Source organism: Spermophilus citellus, assembly GCF_964194105.1.
Source record: "Spermophilus citellus genome assembly, chromosome: 8".
NCBI classification, from domain to species: domain Eukaryota; kingdom Metazoa; phylum Chordata; class Mammalia; order Rodentia; family Sciuridae; genus Spermophilus; species Spermophilus citellus.
Genome location: NC_138189.1, coordinates 147940498 through 147962006, shown reverse-complemented (window position 1 = coordinate 147962006; position 21509 = coordinate 147940498). Strand labels below are relative to the sequence as shown.

General features: G+C 37.1%; 1 protein-coding gene across 5 annotated transcripts in view; it reads right to left on the bottom strand.

Annotated features, from left to right (window-relative positions):
• Positions 1–21509, bottom strand: part of SCLT1 (sodium channel and clathrin linker 1) — a 174448-nt gene that overhangs the window by 18687 nt on the left and 134252 nt on the right. The window contains exon 19 of one of the 5 annotated variants that reach the window (XR_014023321.1): positions 7340–7413. The exons of the other annotated variants lie outside the window; for them this stretch is intronic. The gene's annotated coding sequence lies outside the window, so the exon portion shown is untranslated. The remainder of the gene's footprint in view (positions 1–7339; positions 7414–21509) is intronic. 5 annotated transcript variants of the gene reach the window in all.

Here is a 21509-nt window from a genome sequence, read left to right as displayed (position 1 = left end):
GAAATATTCTTTTAAAAGATTTTTTTAGTTATATATGGACACAATATCTTTGTTTATTCATTTTTATGTGGTGCTGAGAATTGAACCCAGGGCCTCACATGCGCAAGGCAAGTGCTGCCACTGAGCCACAACCTCAGCCCCCAGAGTAAGGAATATTTTAGATGATTTTCCAAAGGCATCTCTTTACCATTGTGTGTGTGTGTGTGTGTGTGTGTGTGTGTGGTGCTGGGGACGGAACCCAGGCCTTGTGCATGGGAAGAAAGCACTCTACCAATTGAGCTGAATCTCCAGCCTCTGGTCTCTGCTTTTCTGCATTCTGTTCCTACATTTGTGCTAATAATACCATACAGATTTATACTTTAATATTTGGTAAGGAAGATCACATATAATTTTTTTCTGTAAAGTTTTAAAATTTAATATATGATATAGCAAAGATTTCATATTTCTGTAAATTTGTAGAGATATTAGTTATAGAAGTTACATATTAATAAGTTAATGATTAAAATCACTTCCTTTTGGAAACTCAATATTCTGTTACATATACTTCAAGATAAAAGAGTAAGAGGGAATTATTAAAATTAAAATTTTACAAATTAAACTTCAAAGTGAAAGAAGATACCATAGAGTAGTTTGAATTTTTTATTTGTTCTTTATAGCTATACATGACAGTAGAGTGTATTTTGATATATTATACATACATGGAGTATAAATTATTCTAATTGAGATCCCATTCTTGAAGTTGTACATGATGTAAAATTTCACTGGTCATGTATTCACATATGAACATAGGAAAGTTATGTCTGATTCATCCTACTGTCTTTCCTATTCCCATCTCTCACTCTTCCTTTCATTCCTTTTGGTCTAATCCAATGAACTTCTATTCTTTCCTCCCATCCCCCTTATTTTGTGTTAGTATCTGCATATCAGAGAGAGCATTCAGCTTTTGTTTTTTGGGGAATGGCTTATTTCATTTAGGCTGATAAATTTCCAGTTTCATCCATTTACTGGCAAATGCTATAATTTCATTCTTCTTTATGATTAATATTCCATTGTGTATATATGCCATATTTTCTTTATTCATTCATGTTGAAGGGATGGTGGGTTCCATAGCTTAGCTATTGTAAACTGAGCTGCTATAAATATGAATGTGGCTGCATCACTGCAGTATGCTAATTTTAAATCTTTAGGTATATACTAAGGGGTGGGATAATTGGGCCAAATGGTGGCTCCGTTACAAATTTTCTGAAGAATCTCCAAACTGATTTCCACAGTGGTTATACCAATTTTCAGTCCCACCATCAATGTATGAGTGAATGTTTTCCCCACATCCTCATCAACATTTATTGTCACCTGTATTCTTGATAATTGCCATTCTGATTGGAGTAAGATGGAATCTCAGTGTAGTTTTAATTTGCATTTTTCTAATTGCTAGAGATGTTGAACATTTTTTCATGTATTTATTGATTGAATCATCAACAAATTTGGAATGGAGCCACCATTTGACCAAGTTATCCCACCCCTCAGTATATACCTAAAGATTTAAAATCAGCATACTTCTGTGAAGTGCTTGTTCAGTTTCTTTGCCCATTTATTGATTGGGTTATTTATTTTATTTCTATTAAGTTTTTTGAGTTCTTTATATATCCTGGAGATTAATGCTCTAGCTGAGGTACATGTGGCAAAGATTTTCTCCCATTCTGTAGGCTCTCTCTTCACATCTTGATTGCTTCCTTTGCTTGATTTTACTTCTTGTGCTTTAGGAGTCTTGTTGAGGAACTCAGTTCCTAAGCTCATATGATGGAGTGTTGTGCCTATGTTTTCTTCTTGTAGGCGCAAGGTCTCTGGTCTAATGCCTAGGTCCTTGATCCACTTTGAGAGATAGGGGATAAATTTCATTCTTCTACATAAGGATTTCCAGTTTTCCCAGAACCATCTGTTGAAGAGTCTAGTGGATTTCAAGCCAAAGGTAATCAGAAGGGACAAAGGAGGACATTTCATACTGCTCAAGGAAATTATACATCAACAAGACACAACAATCATAAATATTTGTGCTCCAAAGGAGCATCTACATACAACAAACAATCAAACAAACCCTTCTCAATTTCAGAAGTTAAATAGACTACGACATAATAATACTGGGTGATTTTAACACGCTTCTCTCATCACTGTTAGGATAGATCCTCCAAACAAAAACTAAATAAAGAAGATATAGAACTAAAAAATACAATTAATAATTTAGACTTAACATATAGAATATTTCATCCATCAATGACTGAATATACTTTCTTCTCAGTAGCACATAGATCCTTCTCTAAAATAGACCATGTCTTAGGCCACAAAACAACTCTTAGCAAATACAAAAAAACAGAGGTAATACCTTGCATTCTAGCAGATTGTAATGAAATGAAATTAGAAATCAACGATAGAAGTAAAAATAGAAGCTACTCTTAACACCTGGAGACTAAAGAATATACTATTGAATGACCACTGGGTTACAGAAGAAATCAGGGCTGAAATGAAAAAATACTTAGAGGTAAACGAGAACAGTGACACAACCTATTGAGATCCTTGGGACACCTTCGTCGAGCTCATTCATTAAAAGGATAGAAAGTCATCAAATAAATAACCTAACATTACGTCTCAAAGCCCTAGGGGGAAAAAAAAAGAACAACTTCCTTTTCAAAACCAAAAGCAGAAGATAGAAAATATTAAAATCACAGCCAAAATCAATAAAATTAAATTTTTAAAAAAGCTTCTGATCCTAAGCTTTTTTATGTTGTCAGGAAAATTATTTCCCAGGTGAAAATTATTTTATTTTTATTGTATTTAATTATGGCTATAGTTACTTACCATAAGAAACTGCAGGTACCTTGTGATCATAATTGTCCATTGCCAGAAGTAACAGAGGTTTTCAAAGGAAGCTAAGAGGACTCCAGCATCTTAAGTATTTTTTTGGCTGGACTTATATTTGCTTTTGTCTCAAATATTTTCCTAGTTATAGCAAATAAGTAGGCAAGCAGCAAGCCAGAAAATAGCAAACTTACAAGAATTTAATTGTTATAAAAGGGCAAAGGCAAATTGTCAAGTATTTTCAAGATTTGTTGAGTACAGCTTAACTGGGAAACCAAGAAGCACTAGCATTTGTTCAGGGGAAGCCTTTGATGCTGAAGATGGTACCACTAAGGTGTACCAGGAAGAAGCATGCTAGGGTCTATCTGAAGAGGCTCATTTCTGAAAGCTGCTAAAAACACATTTTATATGAATGACATGATATATGGGGAAAACACTATAAGGAGAGTCAAATGCATCAAATGAACCTTTGCTTTTTAAATATATTGTTCTGTTGCCTATTTTTCAATTTATTATTAATGAAAGACCTAACTGGTTGAAGACATGGGCTGTACTAGTTAATCACTCTAAAAATAACACTACCTCTAAGGAGAGCAAAAGAATCCTTCCCCAGTGAGATGGAAGTACTGTGCAGCACTTGGAACCACCACTGGTACAAGGCAAGCACACATCAACTGCTAGTGCTCAGGAGGGCTGCTACCATGCGTATGTCCAGGATAGACCGTCACCTTTATAACATAGGTTTTCACTGGAATAAGTATAAAATTTTCTACATCAAAAATGATAAACTTATGATAACTGTCATGTGAATTTGCATTATGACTAGCAGGTGAGACAGGCCAGTTGAAAACACTTTGGTAAATATACCTTATTGATTTGGTGTATGTTTGTTGGTATTATTTATGTTTCCTGTGGGCAGGAATATTATTCATGTATATAAATCTTACCTAAAATCCAGTGCTTTCTAGAACAAGTAATTTTTCACATAATTAAAGGTGAAATATGTACAAAAGCTTCTCATACACATCTCATACACTGTATCATGGTTTAGTTTGAATGCAATAATCTCTTAGCACTTAATAAAAACTACTCCCTAAATCCAGAGTTCCCTGTTTCCTTTCTAAATATTTAACATGCTGTGCGTGGAGTCAAAACCTCATATTTGTTATAAAAATGAAGCCTTATAATAGCATTTGGGGTTTACAGATAAGTATAAGGGATTGAAGCTATATGGGATTCAAATTCAGGTCTGACTGACTCCTGAGTCAGTATTCTTATCTACAATACTGTGCTGCCTCCTCATATGGTAAAATATTATACTGTTTTGTATTATTATCAAATACATAATCCTTTTACAAAGGGGAAGAGTCAATGCAAGAATCTTGTGAAATGCTTTCTACTTTTAAAGTAAATGCTTTAGTAGCACTATGTCAGGGCACACCAACACAGTGGAGAACTGCTGGAAGGCTTTCTTAGCATATTAGGAAGTGTTTCTGTTTCTAATCCAGTGGTTTTAATAGCCAACACAGGTACATTAGGCCAAGGCTAAATGTCCACAAAAAACGAGGTCTTCCTTTATGAAATCCTGAATATAAACAATGAAACCTTGTTCACAGTGCTTTGTCACATTTTCATAATCATATAAATTATGTAATGAAATATTTAAACACAATTATTCCTTTTTTAACAAGATGTCTAAAGAAAATGATAATGCCCAGAAATTTCAAAGCATTTAAAAAATGTAACCTATTTATTTTTGCTAACTACTTTCTCATTAGTTTTTGTGAAACTTGGGATTGAACCCAGGGCCTGTGCATGCTAAACAAGTGCTCTATTCCTCAGTTACATCCCCAGTCTTTTAAAAATTTTATTTCATGACAGGCTCTTGCTAAGTTATCCTGCTTGGTCTTCCAAGTAGCTGGGATTAGAGACTTGTGCTACCATTCCGGGCCCTTGTTATACTGCAGTGTGATTGAGCATCCTTAATTCAAACCTGAGATCTGAAGTGCTTAGGGAATGAGCATGATGCCTCGAGTGGGCAATTCCACACACAGCCTCGTGTGATGGGTCACAGTCAGCAGGCAGGTGCAATAAAAATGCTGTAAAAAGTCACCTTTAGGCTATATGTAGAAACTGCATGAAAAACAAAAATGAATTTCAGGAGGCTGGGGATGTGGCTTAGTGGTAGAGGGCTTGACTGACATGTAAGAGGCCCTGGGTTTAATCCTAGTGTGTGTGTGCACACACACACACACAGTAAAGAATTTCATGTTTTGACTAGGGTCTCCTCCCCAAGATATGTGGAATATTTCCCAAAATTAAAAAAGCTCCAAATCCAAAATGCTTCTGTTCTCCAGCATTTCTGATAAGGAATACTCAACCTATAGTCCTCCTTAACCTACTTTACCCACCCAAAATGTCACATAATATGGTATTTTTCAAATACAATAAAAACAGGGGGCTGGAGGTGCAGCTCAGTGGTATAGTGTCAGCCTAGTATGCACAGACCCTGGGTTCAATCCCCCCCCACCCCCGCAACAACAACAAAACCCGCAGCTGGCCTCTGATCCAAGAAACAGGAGAGGCGATGGCTGGAAAATTCTGGTTCACTATCCTCTGTCTTTAAGAAGCTAGTTCAAAGGAGGACTGTGATTTATTAAAAACTGTGTTACACTGAACTGACATAAGGAAAAGCAATGACAACAATTAATATCTCTTTGTTCTTAAAAGGATAGATGATAAAATAAAAAAATTGAAAATATTTCAAGGACATTCAAGGACTAGCAATTCAGGGACAGTAATTTAATTCAAAAACCAAAAAAAAAAAAATCTGGATAAAGACTATTTCTAACTCATTAATATGTCATATTTGCATGATGCTTTACAGTCTAGATGCTTTGATATTTTGATATTTATACTATTTCATAAATAAGCCTGCCATCTACTGTAGCTTTTAATCTTATCAATTATAAAACTGAGGTTTGGAAAAATCAAGTGATTTATATATAATCACACATTTGTGGGGCAGAGCTTGGGTTTGAGTCTAATGTTCTGACTTTTTATATACCACAACTGACTCCTATACTAAGAGTTTAAGTCAGTCACTCACCTTTAAAAGAGGAAATTTCTATGTCTGTAAAACTAGTATTTCAATGTTTAAGGCTGTTGTTAAACATGATTCTAAGTCTCATGATTTTCAATATATAAATGGCTGTCAAAGTCAGTTAAGCATCCAGATGAGACACTTTGGAAAGAAAGGCTGTCCTAGAGGACTCTGCCTAGACTGGAGATGAAAGGAACAGGATGCTTTCAGTTGCTGGTGCAGAATAGTGTGAGATGTTCCCATTCATTTTTGAGCCATTACTTAATAAGCTTTGAGAGCAATGGCTGTCCTTAGCAATGACACACAAGTTGAGTTTGATATAAATTTAAATTTGTAGAAATAAGGAACCATTTCTCACTGTACACTTGTGCTTCTCACATCATAGAGGACATCTGTTTTCTGGAGGTATTTGGGCAGGGCTTAATTCATATCAATGTCTGAGTGAGAGAGACACAGATTCAAATCCTGCCTCTGTGAGGATGTAGAGAAAAAGGCACATTCATATATTGCTAGTGGGACTACAAATTGGTAGGACCACTCTGGAAAGCAGTATGGAGATTCTTTAGAAAACTTGCAATGGAGCCACCATTTGATCCAGTTATCCTACTCCTTGGCACATATCCAAAAGACTTAAAATCAGCATAATATAATGATGCAGCCACATCAATGTTTATAGCAACTCAATTCATAATAGCTAAGCTATGGAACCAATCTAGATATCTTTCAACAGATGAACGGATAAAAAAAATGTGGCATATACACATAATGGAATATTACTTAGACACAAAGAAGAATGAAATTATGGCATTTGCCAGTAAATGCATGAACTGCAGACTATCATGCTATGTGAAATAAGCCAGTCCCAAAAAACCAAAGGCCAAATGTTCTCTCTGATATGGGGATGCTAACACACAACAAGGGTGGGGAGAGGGAAAAATAGAAGTTCATTGGATCAGACAAAAAGGGAATGAAGGGAGGGGAGGAGAAATGGGAATAGGAAAGACAGTAGAATGAATCAGACATAACTTTCCTATGTTCATATACGAATACACAACTGGTGTAACTCCACATCATGTACAACCATAAGAATGGGAAGTTTTACTCTGTGTAGGTACAATATGTCAGAATACACTTTACTGTCATTTATATCTCAAAAGAACAAATAAAAAAATAGATCTTAATTTTTTTTTTAAAAAGTGAAGATCAAACTTGCCAAAAACTTGGTGTCAGAGTAAACCTGCAATAAATTATTCTATTATAGTTTGACTTCCCAACTCAGAATGTAGTGTTTCTGGCCACAGGGACATGACTGCTTTCATGCTGATGTTAATACCTTTACTGTTTCTCTCTTTAAATTACGTAATAAAAGAAAAACAATAATCTTACCCAGTTTGATGTCATATGATGGTATTATTCTCTTGATTTTGAAGGAAATATTCCATTTCCTTTTTTCCTTTTATCTAAGAGGTAAAAAAATCACTAAATTACTAAAAATTTGATGGTTTTAACTTATTTAGTGCTTGGGAAGTCATTTAACCAAGACTTGGTTTTTAAGGCTGGGCAGTAAAAAAGGTAAGCTTTGAAATAGGGGGAAAAAAGATAGAAAAACACCTAGTAATACTGAATTTAAACACACAGCTGGATCGAGACACAGACTACTGTCTGGACGCTAGGCCAGGCCTGGCTCTGTCACCGACTGGGGCCTGCTGGGCAGACCTGATTGGTGGGGGTGAATATCCAGATGAATTTCCAAGCCACAATTTCATTTGAGCAGGAATGCTCCTTAGAAAGTCAGCTGGTTGGCTTTACATTGCTGATTCCATGGATTCTTCTTCCTGTTTGTTTCTGTCTGAGTGTAGTTACCCATGTCATGATGTGATGTTAGGCTTTCTATTTTTATGGGACATTGCTGTCAAGAAAGATTCTTTATATTTAAATGAGAATCCAACAAGGAGGCAGTATAGCCAAGTAGAAATGGAAGCTCGGGACAAATGAAGAGCTTGGCCTTATACCCAAGAAAGGACAGATTATGGCTATACAGAGTAGATGGGGACAGATGTGCAGAAGAAGACCAACAGAGGGTCACAAACTGTGGAATTCTCTATGCTTTCTCTTTTCTCAGTGAAACAGGAACTGAGGTCCTGAGGTTATCAATTGAAAGTGATGATGGAAGAGTAGATGCCAAAGACTGAGAATTAAAAGGGTATTAAATATCACCAAAGAGAACAGAATATACAGAATGACTGCATGTCAGTGTTTGGGGGAATGTGAATTTTTTTAATTTTAATTTTTCATTTTGGGGCTGGGGATGGAGCGCAGGCTGCTGCACATGCGAAGCAGTTGCTCTTCCACCCTGGCACCGGGTCATGGATTTAGAGACTACCCAGCAGGCTGTGCGGTTTTTTCCCAGCTACCTTCAGTTGTATATGGAGGACAATGAGCGGGATCTAATCAACTTTGTCCTGTTTTTGGACAATGAGAAAGAGGAGGGGCAGAAGGGCAGAGAAAAGGGAAGATAAAGAAGGACAAAGATTCCTGTTGACCCTTTCTAAACTGTTTATGTCAAAAATAGACACACTGCCCATTTCCTTTTTCTGCTTTATTCTCCTCTTTAGTGCTGACCATTATCTACACAGAGTACATCTACTTTCTTTTGTTTACTGTCTGTCTCTCCTATTAGAACGAAAGCTTCTTGGGGACAGAGATTTTTGCCTGCCACGCCCCCCTCCCCAGACTTTTAAAAGGAATGATTCTTGGGCTGGGGTTGTAGCTCAGTGGAAAAGCACTTGCCCAGAATGTGTGAGGCACTGAATTCATTTCTCAGCACCACATACAAATAAACAAAATAAAGGTCCATCATCAACAACAAAAATATTTAAAAAAAGTAGTCCCTTCTTTATAGAATTGTTGGAGGGTTAAAATTTAAAAAAAAAAAAAGGAAGAATGATTCTTTCCTGGGTAATGTCATTTAACAAAGAGAAGCATCTGGCTGGCTTAAACCTAACAACTATTTTTAAAGCACTGGGCAGTTAGGGTATTATTTTGATGTTTAAAACTGGTAATATTAATCTCTCATTATCATAAAGAGACCTCAAGGTGATGAAGGTCTCTCTAAAATCTTCTTATGGAGAGAAGAGTAATAAGTGAGAAGTTCTGATCAATGAGATTGGAAACACATAAGGGCCAGATGAGAAAATCCCCACAGCCAGCCTCTTCCCGAGGAAGGACAGAAGACAGGGAGTGGGATGGGTCACCAGGATCCTACTGTAGAGGTCGTTTCCTGCAGAGGGAGAAGGGTTTGGAGGGGAGACAGCCTGGAGTCTCAGAGACCAGCCAGAAAACTGCCGCAGCCACCTAGGTAAGAGACACCTTGAATCAAGGCAGCAGTAGTGGGGATGGAGGCAAATAAACTTGAAAAAATTAACGAGGCAGAACCAGCCAGACTTGGTGACTGATGGTGGAGGTTCAGGGAAGGAGGCAGAGGGAGGAGCCCTTGGCAGTAGACTCTCCTAGTCATTCCACGGGCCACATCCAGGTGACTTTGAAGATCACAGCTACTGGAACTACAGGGCTTCTTGCAGAGTATCTGAATTTGAGCTAAAAACAACCCGAAACTCCCTGAAAAACAATTAATTTCCAGTGCTCAGATGGAATAACAAGAAGCAGACGGCCAAGGGTTTCTGACATGGGATGCACTCCCATGCACACCTACAGGGCAGATGTCTGCCAGCTCTGCTGGCTCAAGACGCTGGTATTGCACCAAGAATTTGGCCTTGCACTGATGGATAGCAAACTCCCCTTATCACACTCTAATAATTCCCCAATAAATCACCTTTAAACTTTTAAAGGACAATTACTAAGTACCTAGCACTATGCTATGGATGGCTATGTTTACACAAATATTCATGTTCATTATGTGTAAATCCATCAACAAGTACTCTGTCAGTAACCACCAGGGACAAGTGTCTGTGTTCTGTGATCAATGTGTACTTATATGTTAACACAGGAGTTCAAACGTGATTGGAGAAATAATCTGAGCAACGTTTTTGTTTTATGTAATGTTTTCTCTGGAAGTAGGATCTTGACTATGAGCAGGACTGATTTTTTAAAACATTATTTCATCCAATTAATTCCAGTGCCTATATCCCAGACTATGTATTCCTTTATTAACAGTTTCCATAACAATTCTTAGATCAGTGGTACTTTCAAAAGTTTATGAGAAACCAATTGCAGTATAAAGCAATGGCATCATTATGGGAATTCAAGTTTCTTAGTGATGTCTCTTAAATACTGGGGAACATTATACTTGATCATTTTTCACAAAGTTCAGGTAGATTTTGGAAGCTAAAATTCTGCAGAAAAGAAGCAATGATTGAAACAATCCCTTAGCTTTCATTCATTCCCTCAGCAATGGAGATTTTTAGACTGGAACTTGGTGGAGAACAAGAAGCAAGTGACTTTACAGAGCTGACAGTCACACGCAGAAGGCAGAGAAGAAAACTGTAGAGAGACAAGTTCGAAATATGACCATTGATAATGTTGGGTGTTACAAGGAGAAACACGTGGGAAACTTCTTAAGGGCAAGCTTTACATTTCCCTCTTGTTTCTGGCATCTAGAAGAAGGCTTAGACTAAGAAGAACTGTCACTCACCTGTTTGTTATATAAATGAAAGAGATTTCAGGGATCTGTTTTTGTTTCTGGATATATTTGTGTAAGTGTGCAAACTGAAGAATTAAGACATTTTAATTTGCAAGGTGTAATTCTGAGCTTAGTAGAGTGAAGAGAGGGCAAACCAAGATGCCAGTAATCTCAATGAGGACTTGTAGAGGGTACTGGGACTCTGAATCAGAGCAAATTCAGGTATGCCCAGACAGGTTACTAATTCAATAAAGCAAGCAAGTAAAATATTAATCAGCTTCTATTCTTTCAGTTAATATATATCATTTTAATAATTTACATGTTATTTTCAATACAAAGATAATGTCATACCATACTAGTTTCTTTTTCTTTTTTTTTTGAGAACTATGGAAAAATTAAATATAGTGGGACCCATCAAGGGGTGTCTCTTTTACTTAAACTTTACACAAAAAATATCTGCTGAGTGTCAAAAGCTTTCCTTGAGTAGGTCTGCAGTTTCTAATCATCAAAACATATTGACAGAGGGAAACCATTATGCTAGGGAGTGGGGTGCTAAGCCTTTCCAGGATGGCCTTGCTCAGCAAGAAGTAGATTAGTAGTAGTAATTAGTGTACACTTTCCCAGAATGTTTTTAAGATCTCGGCCAATGCCTCGGGCATTTTTCATCTACCATTCCAACTCTGATAAGGTCACATACTTCCAGCTCATTAGATCCCTGTGTCCTTGTGTCCCAGGCTCAGGATTCTACATCATAAGTTGCTTCAAGGAATAATCCAGCTGTTTTTAAATGCTGTCTTGATTTAGTTTGAGCTGTTGGCTAGCGGCTGTTCAGGTTCCCTTCCTGAGCAGCCTCTTCCCTAATTGGGTTCTCACACACTGGGCCACTCTGCACCTGTTCTGATGACCCAGGGCCAGGTACTAGATGACCAGGAACAGTCCCTGTGCCCCAGAGCACACAGAAATTATTCAAATCAGCCAATCCTATCAGTTCCCTCCCAAGAAGACCACACTAAAGGCACTTGCTCCCTGTCCCTCCCTCTCCCTGAGCCTTGTGACCAACCTGGGTGCTCCTCTGCGTGCCCTGTGTGGTGTACTGTGTTCATTTAGGGAACTGTGAGGATGACAAACCATAAAACTCTTTCCATTTTCTCTCTCTTGATTCTCATCTGGTCTTACCATATGTCACACAAGGTAACAGTTAAAATACAAGAGTATATAACGTAGTCTTTTAGTTGAGAAATAATACTAAGATCAACTGCTAATGTTCCTTAATTAAAAAGTAATAAGTGCAACATTGGCTTTAATAACCCTAATGCTAATGCTCTGCAATAGTTCTTACTTATTTTGTAGCCACAGTCTATTTAAACTTCCTGGATACTGCAAATCACACAGTACATGTAAACTCTGTGTGAGTTTTCAGAGCCTGGCTTTTGCCAGGGTATACTGCACTATGCCAAGTGAGATAGAACACATGTACACACACACACACACACACACACACACACATACACACCTGTTGCTATTACTATTTATCTATTTTTTTTGTGGTGCTAGGGATGGAATCCAGGGTCTTATGAGTGTTCTACCATGGAATTCCAGCTAAAGGTAGAATATCTTTAAAGATCATCTATATGGATCCAATAAAGGCACACTAAATTACCCAGATTAATCAATCCATTGAAAACTCTACCACGACACTTTAAAAGCATTAAAGAGATGAAAATATACTAAAAAATTCCAAGACCATTTTTGAATGAAAGCTAATAACTATAAAAGCAAACAGAACACTGGAGCAAAAGCACTTCCTCCAACTCAAATGGTATTTTCAATATCTCACTCTTGGGATCTGGCCGTGTTACCACACACAGAAAGCAGTATGGCAGAGAGAACTTCTCTATCACTGATCTGGGATCCCAAAGGTAAGTTCCCTTAGGGTAAAGGTGAGGCTCATCTCTCAAAGTCATAAGACTACAGAGAAGTTACTTTGGTCATGAGCAAAGCAGGAGGAGAAAAGAAAAAAATAGACATAATGAGTGTGGCCACAAACCACAGATTTACCTCCAAGAACAAACATAGGGTATGGAAGAAATCCTACCCATGGCTGAAGTACTCACACTTCGTACTGTTCTCAGGCACCCAGAAGATGCGACGTAGCAAAAACCCTCAAGGGCATCACTAACAAGCAGATAGAGAAACCAGACCACATGCATGGAAACGAAAAACAAACAAAACAACAACCAGACATGTCCAACGGCAGACACTGAAATTATCATATAAGACTTTGAAATGATGTTTGCAATAAATTGCATTTAAAGAAAAGTACATAGAAAAACCTGAAAATATCAGCCAAGGATCCAGAAGCAACAAGAATATAAAATAGCAGTCTTAAAAAATAGCTAAAACAAACTTCTAGACATTTAAAGATTAAAAACTCAACAGGCTCATATAGTAGCAGATTGAACATAGAAAAAAGATTTTTTTCTATTCATTTATTTTGCAGTGCAGGGAGTGGAACCCTGGGCCTCACGCATGCTCGGCAACCTGCCACTTAGCTGTCTCCCCTGTCCACTGTACTGTTTTTTAAAACCCATCTTGGTGGGATATAACTGTGAAAAATGAAGTGTAGTCACTGGGAGCAGTTTGGTGAGGTTTGACAAATACACATATTAAGACATGGAATATGTCTGTCACTTTAAAAATTTCCCTTATGTCCCTTTGTGGTCATTTCTGCTACCTCCCAATCCTAGTCCTAAATATCCACCAAACTGCTTTGTCATTATCAATTTGAACTGCCTTTTCCAGAATTTCCTATGAATGGATCATACAAGATGCACTCTTTTATGTCGGGCTTTCTTTCCCATCTCTTTTTTGAAATTCATCTGTGATGTTCCACATTTCAAGTCATTTGCTCCATCATACGCTGAGCGTTCCTCCCCGCATCTGTAACTGGACATTTGGGTTTCTCATTTTTGACATTATAAAGTACCTACAAATATTTGTGCACCTTTTTTTTGTGTGTGGATGTTTTCATTTTTCTTGGGTTCATATATATCTATGAGTAAATTACATGGTTTATGCTAAGTATATGTTTAACTTTGTAGTAAACAGCCAAACAGTTATTAAACTGTAAAAGTTTAAAAATAATCTGAATATAGTCCTTTATTAGATACACTAATTGCAAATCTTTTTGTTTTGTTTTCATTGTCTTTATGGTGGTTTCTGTAGAGTAGAAATATTTAAGTTAATGTAATCCAATTTATTAATTTTTCTTTTTGTCACTCTAGTATCCCATGTAAGAATTTTTTGCTTATCACAAATCTTCAATTTTCTTCCAGAGGTTTGATTATTTTCCTTTTCATGTCTGGGCCTATGAATCATTCCTAGTTACTTCTGTGTATGGTGTGACGTAATGGTGTGGTAGCTACTCCTACCAGAGACCCCAGTGATCTGCACCTTCTAACTGATGGAATACAGTCAAAGTGATGGATGTCACTTCAAGATTGGGTGAAAAAGAGACCTTGGCTTTTGTTCTCTCAACCCCTGTCCCTCCTGTCTCACTTCTTCCCCGTCTCTCCTCCCTGTGAAGGAGGCAAGCTACCATGCTGTAGATTAGGAAGAGCCACAAAGAAAGCAGCTCATGTCTCCTGCGGGCATCGGTGGAGGCAGGGCATCCCTCAGCTCCCCACTGGCTGGGCTTTGAGATGCCTGCAGCCTCACCAGAAGCCTACCTCCCAAGGATTCTGATCCAGGCAGGCCTGCACTTAAGATCCTGAGAAACACGAGATCAATGTTCTCACCAGTGGGGTATGGAAAACAGGAATTAAGATCATAATAAGACATAGAGTAGTGTCTTACAGTCAGTTATGAAATTAAATAAATATAAAGTAAGATATCAAGAAAGAAAAACAAATTTTTATTGGTGCTTTTTCTTTTTTTGGTACTGGGGACTGAGCTTCAGGTACTCAGTCACTGAGCCACCTCCCCAGCTCTATTTTTGTATTTTATTTAGAGCAGGGTCTTCACTGAGTTGCTTAGCACCTTGCTTTTGCTGAGGCTGGCTTTGAACTTGAGATCTCCCTGTCTCAGCCCCCTGAACCGCTAGGATTACAGGCGTAGCCACTGTGCCTGGCTATTGGTTCATTTTAGTTACACATAACATTAGGCTTCATTCTGACACAAATATTAAAGCACGGAGTATAACTTGCTATAATTCAGTCTCTAGCACATCCCCTTTCCCTTTCTCCTCCCTTCCCCTGTCTCTTTCCCTCCACTGATCTTTCTACTATTTACTTCTAGTTTTATTTTTTAATTAGTGTCTTGTGAATATTCATAAAGATGAGACTCACTGTGGTATATTCATATTTGTGCATAGGAAAGCTAGATAAGAGCCACCCCGCTGTTCTTCCCTTATCCCATCCCTCCTCCCTCCCCCTCACTCTCCTTCATTTACTCCACTGATCTTTCTTTTATTTTGATGGGATTCTACCCACCTTAGGAAAGTAATTTTTCTTTTTCTTTTTTTCCCCCAAAGCTTTACTGAGGTAAAACTGAAGTAGAGTAAAATGCACATATTTGAAGTATGCAATTTGATCAGTTTTCACATGTATGTAACCAATACAATCAATTTTAAAAAAGCATTTCCATTTACTTTTTTTAAAATTTGAAATCATGCAGACTGTGCTCCCTGCATGATTTATTACATTAAAAGTCAATCACCTTAAGATACATAGAACCCCACACCCACATGTCAACTATTTCAAAATTAAATGGCACACTTATAAATATCAAGGAAGAAGGCATAAGTAAATTAAAAGTGCTTTTTTTTTTTTTTTTTTTGTGGTGCTGGGGATTGAACCCAGGGCCTTGTGCATGCAAGGCAAGCACTCCACCAACTGAGCTATATCCCCAGCCCAATTAAAAGTGCTTTGAATTGAGTGATAATAAAAGCTTAAAATATCAGGATCTCTGGGATGAAATAGTGTTCAGATGAACATTATAACTTAAGTATCAGAAAGAAGCTAGAGTAACAAATCATTTTCAAATTATGGAGTAGGAAGGAAAAAATATGAGTAGGAGCAGAAATATATGAAATAGGGAAGAAATAATACAGCTAAAATTTGATAAAAATCAAACAAGTCTAATAAAAAAATGAAAGAACACAAAAATTAATAGCAATGAAAAGGGAGCTATCAAAATAACCCTACTGATGCTAAAAATATATTAAGGCAATATTACAATTGTATGCCAACATATGTGATAGCTTTATTATTTCTAATATTGGCAGAGATACCCAAAATCCTATAAGGGAAGGAAGAAGAGTGAGAAAGAGGGTTAGAGGAGATGAAGCAAAAAACTAGTCAGTTTTTTGGGGGGGCAGAAATCATAAAATTTTCTCCCCAAATGGGGCAAAGTAAGAGATTTAGGAGAAAAAGAATTGTAATTTCAGCAATAAAGCTGATAATGAAAGTCCTGTACAGTAAATATCAAATCAAAAGAGTCTTTGTGGGAATAATTCCATAATATGACTAAAAAGGAATTCCCTATTGTAATATTTCTTTCTTAGATTTCAGCATTAACTACCTTTTATTTCAAGATTTGTTGCATATTAAAAATTGACAAATAGAAATATATTTCATTATGTAAACATTTGTTATTGCAGAATTTTAAGCCCAAAACCATCAAGGATGTCATTTACTTTTAAATTTTGGTCACCAATGTCTTAATGTTCCAGTGAATATGTCCCTCCAAACCTTATTAACTAATGAGCTTTTTCCTATGGTAAACCTTCAAGGTGATCACTGTGTTTATTCCTGAAAATCTATAATGTTTATCAGTATTGAAAACTGAGTCTGCATAAGCAAGAAAGTCTATTTTGGGTCTCGATTTAGTTCTTTTAGAAGAATTTTACCAAAAGATGGAAGCCTTTCCAATCTAGGATCAACTTGTTCATATTATCAGTTGGCACTATAATTATTGGGTGAGTATACAAAGTAACTTCAGCTACCAGAGTTCCATGTTTTGCAATTTACTCTGCATATTTTCACTAATAGAATATTTTATCTAGTTTTGTAAAATGATCATAGCCTCTGTGGGCTGATATCATGGGTAGGCTCTCTGCCTTCCCTAAGTTGACTCAAGGCCTCTCCGTTCTCAGAGTCACCACTGGTTTTGATTTTCTGCACGTGTAGAATGTGGCAACACAAATCTTTTGAGCCACACACCCTAGACCTCTGCCTCAGCTTATGTTTTCATGAATCCCACAGATTTATCTATTGTGGAAAACAAAATGAAAACATTTTCCTTTCTAGTGTACCTAACTTTAGAGATTATTTTAAAAGTATAAACTATTTTAGAGCATTTTAAATAAGATTTCAGTTGTAAAGATTTAATTTACTGAATAAATTAAGGTGTTTATTAGTCAAATAACCTCATATATTAAAAATACACGTATAAATCTAAGATCTCAACTTAAATATAAGATCTCTATATGATCTATCAAAAATTTATAAAATCTCTATAATTTTTGAAGTTATTCTTTGATTTCTCTAGATAAATTATTTCCACTGAAAATACGGATGTACCTCAACACGATAAAAGCCACATGTCTCAAACCCACAGCAAACATCATATTCAATTATGAAAAGCTAAAAGCTTTTCCCCTAAGATGAAGAACCCGGCAAAGATGCCCCTTTTTGCCACGTATATTCAACATAATACTAGAAATCCTAGTCTGAGCAAACAGGTATGAGACAGAAATAAAAGATATCCAAGCTGGAAAGGAAGAAGCTAGATTGTCCCTGTTTGTAGATGAAATGATCTTATGTTTAGAAAGCACTAAAGACACCACCAACACAGAATGAGTAAAAATAGAAACAACCTTAAAATTCACATGGAACCACAAGAGACCTCCAAATAGCCAAAGCAACTGTTATGGATTAGGTATGAGGTGTCCCCCAAAAGCTCACACGTGTGGGACAAAGAAGAACACTCAGAGGTGAAATGACTGAGTTATGAGGGCCTTAACGCACTCAGTGAATCATCCCCTCTTGGGGATTAACAGAGCGGTAACTGAAGGCAGATCAGGTATGGCTGGAGAAGGTGCCTTTGGGTTCCACATGTTATGAGCTGAGCTGAGTCTCTCTCTGATTCCTGATCACCATGTGAGCCGCGTTCCTCGGCCACACTCTTCTGCCATGATTTTCTGCTTCACCTTGAGCCCCAAGGAATGGAGCTGGCTGTCTATGGACTGAGACCTCTGGAACTGTGAGCCCCAAATAAACTCCCTCCTTAAAACGGTTCTTGTCAGGTCTTTTAGTCAGAGCAACCAAAAAGCTGACTAGAACAAAGCTGGAATCATCAAACTATCTGACTTCAAAATATACTACAAAGCTACAGTGATCTGTTTTTGTACTAATACATGTTCCAATGAAACAGAGAGTCCATAAATACATGCATGCATTTGTGGTTCAGTGCTTTTCAACAAGGGACCAATGGGGAAAGGGAAGAATTTCTTCAATAAATGGTGCTAGGAAAACTGCACATACACATGCAGAAGAACAGAACTGACCTTTATCTCTACATACAGAAATAAACTAAAAATAGGTCAAAGACTTAAATTTCAAAACTACTAAAAGAAAACACAGGAGACAAGTTGTATACCATTCAATGGCCTAGACTAAGAGTGTTTGGCTATGACCACGTTATTGTTTGGACCTAGAGTGCCCACCAAAGTCTCATGTGTTGGAAGGTTTGGTCTTCAGCTTGCAGCACTACTGGGAGGTAGTGGAAGTGTTTAGGAGTTGAGGCACAGTTGTTGGAAGTTACGTTATTGAAGGTGTGCCCTTGAGGGGGACATTGGCCATTGGGATCCCAGCCCCTGCCCCTACTTTGGTTCCCAGCTACCATGAGATGAACAGTCTCCTATATCACATGCTTCTGCTATGATATACTGTGCTGTCACAAGCCCACAGAAAGGTGGCCAAGTGACCATGGACTGAAACCTCTGAAAGCAGAGCCCAAATATTCCTTTCCTAATTTTAAGTTGATTTTCTCAGGTATTTTGTTACAGAGACAGAAAGCTAAACAAAGAACCAAAGCAGAGGCAACAAAAAGTAGAAAGACAAATGTGGTATTCAACCTACCCCCAAAAGGACTCAATCGACAGGGTCAAGAGACAACACATGGAATGGGGGAAAATATTGTAAACCATGTATCTCGACATGGAGTTCACATTCAAAATAAACAAGGAACTCAATTCAATGGCAAGAAAATAAATAACTTGGTTAAAAAATGGACAAATGACCTGAATAGACATTTCTCAAAAGAACACATATAAATGGCTAACAGGTACATGAAAAAACACTCAACATCACTAATCATGAGGGAAATGCAAATCAGTGAGATATTATCTTAAAATGAGATATTACCTCACACCTGGCAGCACGGCTATTTTCAAGGGGATGAAAGATAATGAGAACTGGCCAGGATGTGGAAGAAAAGCACCTGTGTACTGCTGTTGGTAAGAAGGCAAATTACCACAGTCATTATGGAAAACAGTATGGAGGTTCCCCAAAATATAAAAAATAGAACTACCAGATGATCCAGCAACTGGGTATAAAACCAATGGAAATGAAATCAGTATATCAAAGAGACATCTGCACCCCCATGTTCATTGCAACATTATTCACAATACTCAAGACATGGAATTAACCCAGTGTTGATCACTGGATGAGTAGATAAAGAAATAGTGGAATATATACACACTGAACACTGTTAGCCTTAAAACAGAAGAAAATCTTATCTTGTGACAAAATGAATGAACCTGGAAGACATTATGCTAAGTGAAATAAGCCAGGCACAGAAAGACAAATAACACATGAGCTCACTTATATGTGGAATATAAAAAAATTGAACTCACAGAAGTAGGGAAGAGAGTGTTGGTTATCAGGAAATGGGTGGGGGTGAGGAGTTGGAGAGATTGATCATAGGACACAGATTTCAGTTAAATAAGAGAAATAAGTTCAAGAGATCTATATTGCAACAGTGTGATGACAGTTTGCATCAATGCACTGTACTTTCTTTGAAACTCCCTAAGAGAGTAAATTCTAAGTGTTCTCACCATAAAAAATCATAAACATGTGAAATAATGCATACATAAATTAGCTAGCTGAGCAATTCCATAATGTATACAAACTTCAAAACATGTTGTATACAATAAATATGTACATATTTTTCAATTAAAATTAATTTAAAAAAGACAAGTAGGGAAAAAAGAAAATAGATTCCTCTTTAATCCTTAAAGAGTATGTTCCAAAACCCCCAGTAGTTGCCTAAAACCTCAGATTAATACTGATCCCTAAATATACAGGTGGAACATGAAACCGATATGATGTACGGTTTCAGAGTTTGGAGAGTTTTGAATTTTTTAGATTAGGGATGCTTGACTGGTAAAATCTGGGTAAACATTCCAAAATCCAAAAAAATTGAAAATTAGAAACACATTTCTGGACCCAAGCATTTTGATAAATGATAGTAAGTCTATATATAGTAAGTAAGTTTAATTTATAATTTATAAATTAGGCACAGTAAGAGATTAACAATGACAATTAATAATAAAAATACATTTTATAAGAATTTTGGATTTTGGAATTGTAGAAAATAAACTGGACTTTATTAAACTATTATTTAAATTATCACTATAATCATGTGCCTACAGAGGATAAGGTTCTGGGTAAACTTGTAGTTGCTCACACATATAGAACACCTAAGTGAATAAAGGGTAGGATGAGGCTAAGTGCATTGCAGAACTTTGAGAATGAAAAGAGGTGTTTTAACTTCTAAGCTCAATTAATTACCCTAAAACAAATCTTCATCTCTGCCTACAAAGCTGAGATTTTCAATAATAAGACCCAAAGTCTAATCATGTGGGCAGCTGAATTATATATAATACAAAACCAAATTCCCAAGTTTGCAAGGTATCCCTTCCTTTGAAAATGGGATGGGGCTTGTATAGAGCTCCTGTGAAGCTCGGGCCTTGGATCTCTGCATTCTGTCATGCCTCCTTTGCCAGGGGCAGCAGCACTTCCACCCTGTTTGGGAAGGTAAGTCTGCTTTTTGTGAAGTTTGTAAAGTCAGGGAGTTGCTTTGCACACAAAAGGTGACTCTCATTGTTTCTAAACTTGTAACCAGACAGGAGTCCACTTTGATATAAGAGAATGAGGGATAAGACATGACCTGTTAGGAGACAGAATTTAACAGAATAATTACATGATTCTTTCAATTTTGTGTAGACAGAAATCTGGAGAATGGGTATGAGAATGGATTCTCAGGGCTGGATTACAGTGCAAGAAATAAAATTTTGATTAGTCCATAACAATATGGGCTCACAGTGAATATCAATTTTCTAGATTTAATGTGTTAGCTTCAGTGTACTGGTTAGTCTAGTTGGTTGAATAAAATCTGAACTCAAAGGTAGATGATGCTAAAACATCAGAATTTCCGTTATTATATCGTAGAACAGAATCCCTTCTCTTGGCATGTCTGACATTTGGGGTGGCAAAAGTCTTTGTTGTAGGAGGCTGTCCTATGCACTGTAGGATGTTTAGCACCATCTCTGCCTTGAATATGTAGCAATCCTCGAATGTGTTCAGATAGTGTTGAGAGAAATATTCAGGGTAAGGGTAAGGGTAAGGCAACATTGTCTCTATTTGGAATAAAAGTAGTTAGCAAAGACTTGGGGAAACTGTAAGATTAAGTGGGTTTTTAAATGTAAAACCAGCTCATCCATCCTTCAATTCTGTCCCTTAGGAGAATCCAGAGGACATTCCCTTCACCAAGTCTGTGACTCAGTATCCCTACAGAGCTCTGTGGCAGCTATTCTTTGTGGCACAGAAATGACAGTGGGAACTGCTGTCATGG